Source organism: Chenopodium album, chromosome 24, assembly GCF_948465745.1.
Source record: "Chenopodium album chromosome 24, dcCheAlbu1.1, whole genome shotgun sequence".
Taxonomy (NCBI): domain Eukaryota; kingdom Viridiplantae; phylum Streptophyta; class Magnoliopsida; order Caryophyllales; family Amaranthaceae; genus Chenopodium; species Chenopodium album.
This window is the reverse complement of record NC_137857.1, coordinates 16,483,433-16,489,432: the sequence shown is the minus strand read 5'-3', so window position 1 is coordinate 16,489,432 and position 6,000 is coordinate 16,483,433. Positions and strand designations below refer to the sequence as shown.

General features: G+C 39.9%; 1 pseudogene; it reads right to left on the bottom strand.

The window, feature by feature from the left end:
* Window positions 1–3,090: 3,090 nt before the first annotated feature.
* Window positions 3,091–6,000, bottom strand: part of LOC145610612 (uncharacterized) — a 149,414-nt pseudogene continuing 146,504 nt past the window's right edge.

The following is a 6,000-nucleotide window of genomic DNA, read 5'->3' as shown; positions in this document are numbered from 1 at the left end:
GCACCTGGTGTGCGGCCGCACACGACAGATGTGCGGTCGCACACTCCTCTGGTGCGCCCGCACAACTCTGCTGCTTCCTTCTTTCTTCTTTGTCCTAGCTCACGAGGTGCACACAACCTAGATGGTGGTGATGGAGGACAAGGTAGGCAGGAACTTCCTTGAATTTCTTGAAGGATAGAAGCCATGAGGAAGGCATAAACAAGACCTTGAAGCATGCTCCTTGAATCTCCCTTTGACTTGAAACTTCTTGCACAAGCTTTAGGCATGAAAATCAATGGAAAACTATGGAAAGGAAACTCGGGAATCCTTGGACAATCAATCACAACCTACAATCAAAGGATAAAAAGCAAGTAAAAGGGAAAAATAGCAAGTAAACTAGAAAAAGCATGAAAAAGAGAAACTAACTACAAAAATCATAAAATGAAGAAAACAAGAATAAAACTAAGGAAAACTAAAGAAAAGAGAGATAAAATAAAATAGAAATCATCCAAAAAGGAACCAAATGAGTGCCATAAATGTCACTCATCAAATTCCCCCAAGCTAAACTTTTGCTCGTCCTCGAGCAAAACAAAGCAAGAAAGAATGAGGATGAAAATTTTATTGAAAACGAAAAAGAAAGACTCAAGATAAGAATATACACTAAAACTCACTGTCGTAGGAATCACGGTTGTTTTTAGCTACAACAAGCCCTTTAAACCCCAAAGTCGCCTATGAGGACGAGTGAGGTCTCGTAAGGGTATCCTAAGAGTTTGACCCATAACTCTCCACCAAACATCAATGAGGCAAACCATAAAAATGAAAGAAAGAAAATGAAATAAAAACAAACCTTTGCGAAATGAACCAACATAAAGACTATAATGCAAATGAATGACAATCTTTCTCAAGTAGTTAAGGTATGCACGTTTCAAGATATCCAAGGTTGATTGAAACATAGGGTATGCTAGGCATAGGAACTAGTTATCACAATTCACTTTCATCCCAAACAATCTTACCGCGTTCTTCCCACTAGTCTCAAATCTCCCCTTAGTGAGTGTCCCAATGATTCCCCGAAGGAACCGGAAAAAGAAATGTTTTTAGGCTACTCGACATCTTGACTATGCATCCCCTTTCCTTAGGCAATGACCCATGATGCCCTCCCCCGAATAGTGACTCAACTATCTAGGTCGAAAGGTCTTTCCGCAAGGTTGTAATGTAAGGCAATAAGGGTGAAGGTAGGCTAAAAATTTGAAATTTGGTGGTTTTCCTAAAAGTGAAGCAAAGAATGGCCAATTCTTAGAATCACAATCAAGTAGTCACCAAACAAAAACAAACTAACACCCCCAAGCTTATTCAAAGCTATAAACCACAAACATATACACAAAAAGCGTGAGAACGCTTCCCCCCAAGCTTAAATGGAACATTGTCCTCAATGCTCAAAAAGGGAGAAAACTCACATCAAAATATTTTTGAATTTTTCATTTTTCACTTTTTTCTTTTTTTTTATTTTGATAGTGCTTTGTCCTCGCCTCTTGTAACTTTGGACGGCTTTTTCAACTTTTGCACTTATTATTTGTCCATGCCTTTTATAATGTAGGACGACTTTTACTCATACTCATTTGCCATTATTCACAAAGAAATCATAACACAATCATGCTTTCATAAGAGCCAAACATTTCAACTTCTCCACCACAAACTCCATCAAGTATGATCAATTGCTTCACAAAAACCAAGAAAAGAAAGAAAAATGAAACAAAAGGCCAAAGATCTAAAGATGTGGCTTGAAAAGAAGGTATAAGGCTCAAATGGTTGCAAGAAGGCAAATGTAAACCCAAAAATAAAGAAAATAACAAAATATAACAAAAATGAAAAATACCACCCCGAAAAATGTGCCTTTGTCCTCCCTAGATAGTTCGGTCTCGTGTTTGAGAATCATACATCAAGCTTTATTAGATTAGGTTTGCATAGTCAAGGATCCACGCCGCTCACTCAAAGAATGTTGAAGGCTAGAAAAACAAGTAACCTCACAAGGATGTGGCAAAAACTCACTAATGGTGTCAAATCAACTATAGGAAGCAACTACCAACGTACCACAAACAAGTAGAATCCGGCTTCATGATCCCCCTAGTTCAAACCAACTACCCTAGCATACACCTATCCTAGAGTCAACCGAACATAATCTCAAACCGTGCATACCTTTACAACCTAGGAAGAAAATCATGCAAAAGACAAAGTCCAATGTACAAGGTCCAATTCAAAAGTAAAGTGAAAAATAAGGCCTCAAAATCATACCACAAAGAAAAATGAAAGAAAATAAAAGAAAGAGAAAAATAAAAGAAAAATAAAAGCAAAGTAATGGAACATAGAAAAGGAAAATAGGAGAGATAATATGAAATGGACTAGGAGGCAAGTTAAACACATAAGAATCCCAATCGACAAACAAGTGATCGAACGACATCATCGTCATCGATCCCAAACACATTACGTGTTAACAAGCATCCATCCTCGAACCATTCAACTTCTCCTAAACTAATCCTATTCTATGCAACCAAGAAAAATAAAGAGAAAAATAAGAAAGATCTCACCGGCTCCAAGCTTAGCAAAAATAAACGAAGTAAGTAGAAGCCACCTCGTTGCATTCCATAAACAAAAGCTTCGACCAAAAACCAAGTGATAAAAAGAGAATAAAAGAATCTATATAAAAAGAAAATTGTTAGTAACTTCCAAATGAAAACAGCCGAAAATTCGGCAGCATAACGACAGGAAATGAAAAATATATATCAGAGACAGTGAAACATCAGGAAACATCATCAGCAACAAGAATCGTCAGAGTAACAGCAGAGCAGATAGATAAAGAACAGAGCGAGTCATCATCAAAGAAACAGCAGATAAAACATCACAGAGACATCAGAGCAGACAGAGGACATGGAGGCTAAGAAGGAAAATGCGAAATGAACCACTAACAAGGAGGAGAACCATGCAAACCACAACCAACCTAAACCAACTTCCCCAAGCTAGAAATGAGCTACCCCTCCCCCAAGCTAAACCCAACCATAGGGCAAACATGAAACACAATCATAAAACATGCATACGGAGAGGGGTAGCCAACATGGCTCACTCGGTACTAAAGTAGGGGGTAGAACTAGAACTCCCCCCACCCAATGAAACAACCTCCTTCCCTTTAGCTCTACCTAACCTCCGAAGGGCATCAGCAGCAAAATATTCAGACCAATCATCAAAGACAGGGGGCCCTGAACGACCCCACCTCCCCTCAGTCTCAGGGGAAAGGAAAGGAGCAGGGTTTGCTGGATCATAAGTCCAGTCACACCCTCCCGGCCTCCTGTAATCATAATCCCCTTTAGAGGTCCCACGAATGGCACTATGTGCCATATGTGGGCCCTCCCAATAGGGGTAGCAGAGACGGGGCCCCACCGCCTTGTCAAAAGGCTCCCACTGTGGGACAGGGCCCTCTTGGACCGGGAGGTATGGATAATTCACATAAGGCTCAATATCCCCCCTAGAAACATGATAGTCATACACCCTCCTAGCATGATAATCATAGCCACCCTCAAAACAAGCATTCCCCATAGAAGAAGAAGACAAGGCAAAAGTAAGGGCATCAATTTTTTCATGCAAGCTAGATAAATCATGCAAGGGAGGGGATGAAGGAGAAAGAGGAGTAGGAGAAGATGTACGAGGGATACCTCCCTTAGATGAAGAGGCCTTAGACTTTGGATGAGCATTACCCGAAGAAGGCATGGAAACCCGACGAAAAGAACTCGGAATATCTCTCTTGGGCGGCTTCCAAGGGTAGGAAGAACTTGTGTCTCTCACCATCGACCCTTCGTAGGGAATGAGGCACCAATCGGTAGTCCTAGACACTTTCCAAATAAACAAATCGTCCATGATAGTGCGCTCAATGAACTTTTGGTTGATCAAGGCGAACGTGCCCAACAAACAAGATGAAGACTTCTCTCTGGGGTCCTTAATCTCCTTAAGATCCCCAATCGTAGATGCATACTTTTTGTTAAGCGATAGCACGATGATGGTAATCATACCCCCAATTTGTATGCTTCCCGAGAGAAAGAAGCCGTCCCGAATGTCGATGAAACGGTCGAGCAAGTGCCTTGCAAAATCGATCACCTCCACCATATCATCTCTATATCGATTAGCCAACCATAGCCAACTTAATTGTTCTTGAGATATGGCTCCAAGAGATTCCTTGGAGAAAAATGCATAAGTAAGGATGCAGCTAAAATAGCGCATCGCTCCATGGACTATAGAGGCCGATTTGGAAGATTGAGCACAATAAGAATCTTCAATAGAAATATCATCCCACCAATCATTCTCATCATACCTATGGTTGCGAAGAAGAGCTTCATATGCCGGATAAATCAAAGGCATGCCTTCAATGGGCTCCGGAAAGTTGAACATCTTGTTTAGGAATGAAAGGGGAATAGAATAGCCTTCATTGAATACTTGGAAAGATAGTGTTGGACATTCATTATCGTTGCCATCCTTTTGCACATCGAGCGATGATAGAAATTCATAAGTGAGCCTTGCATAGGTGGGAGCACTAAGGTCAATGAATTGCTCAAGGCCCAAATTCCGAGCTAACATCCGGACATCATCGTCGATCCCAAGAAGAGTAGTGGTGTCACGATCATAGAATCTTGTAGAATACAATTTCCTTGATGAAAGACTCTCGAATCGGTCCCAATGCTCTTGAACCGTGAACTTGATGCCATAAGTTTCTTTGACGGTGGAAGGTGGATCAATAGTTTTCCTTGAATTTGTAACCTTGGCGCGCTTAGCTTGTCTTGAACCACCCATCTACAAAATAATGGACAAAGGAAATGGTTTCAAAAATAGGGATAGTGTGCCAAAAATTAATCATGAGTATGGGGAAAAATAAGGTGCACAATATTACATGAGTTAAGCAAAAATTCAATAGAGGTGAATAATGCATAATTAGGACATCAAAATTGACACAAATATTACCCCAAATCACAATTAAGAAAAGCAACTATATACCATACTACCAACAACCACTTTCTCCATTATCACCATCAACATCAACAAAATACCCTAAAACTAAACATATGAAAATCCAACAAGATTCATGCCAAAATTCATAAATGCTCAAGTAATATCATCATCATAATTAAATTTTACCAAACCAACATCAACATTTCCATAGCCATCAACATAAAAACAAGTGGTAGTAATGGTGGGGAGTGTGAGGGTAGTACTAGTCATGCTCAAATTCTCATGAGGTATAAAAATTGAAACTTTATCACATAAAACATGCAATTATACTCTCAATTGATAAAAGATCACAAGATTTAAGCAAGAAAAACACTACTACACATAAACATCTCCAACAATCATACCAACAAGTTTCAATTAAAAAGTACCCAAAATTTTCAAACTAGGAGTGAGAAAATTACCTTTAAGGATGTAGAATGAAGACTTGGGTAGCAAAGTAATGAGAATTATGGAGAATTTGATGAGGAAAGATGAAAAATAATATGATGAAAATGGAGGATAACTATGAGCAACCACAATAGACCTAAGAAGGAAGTAGAATGAAGTAGGAGAGAGGGAGAGAAGGAAAATCGGGCTTAAAAGAGGAGGGAAAACTCGCCCTCGTATACCCAGCAAGGTGTGGCCGCACATGAGAGATGTGCGCCCGCACAGAGCTCGTGTGCGGCCGCACATTACTGATGTGTGGGCGCACAAAAACTGGGCTTTACTTCCGACTTTCTTCCTCCCTCATCATGTGCGCACACCCCTATGATGGTCATGGGGAACCATATAAGCAGTAGCTACACTTCATATTGGAGAAAGAAAAACATGAAAATCATGAAAATAAACACAAGTATTCACCATTCTCCATACTTACCCACTCTTCCAACTTAAGAATTGGGACAAGTTTACCTCAAAATTGGCATTAAAATTGTTGGAAATCAACTCAAACCATCCTACAACATCAAACACAACAAAATTAGATCACAAAAACAC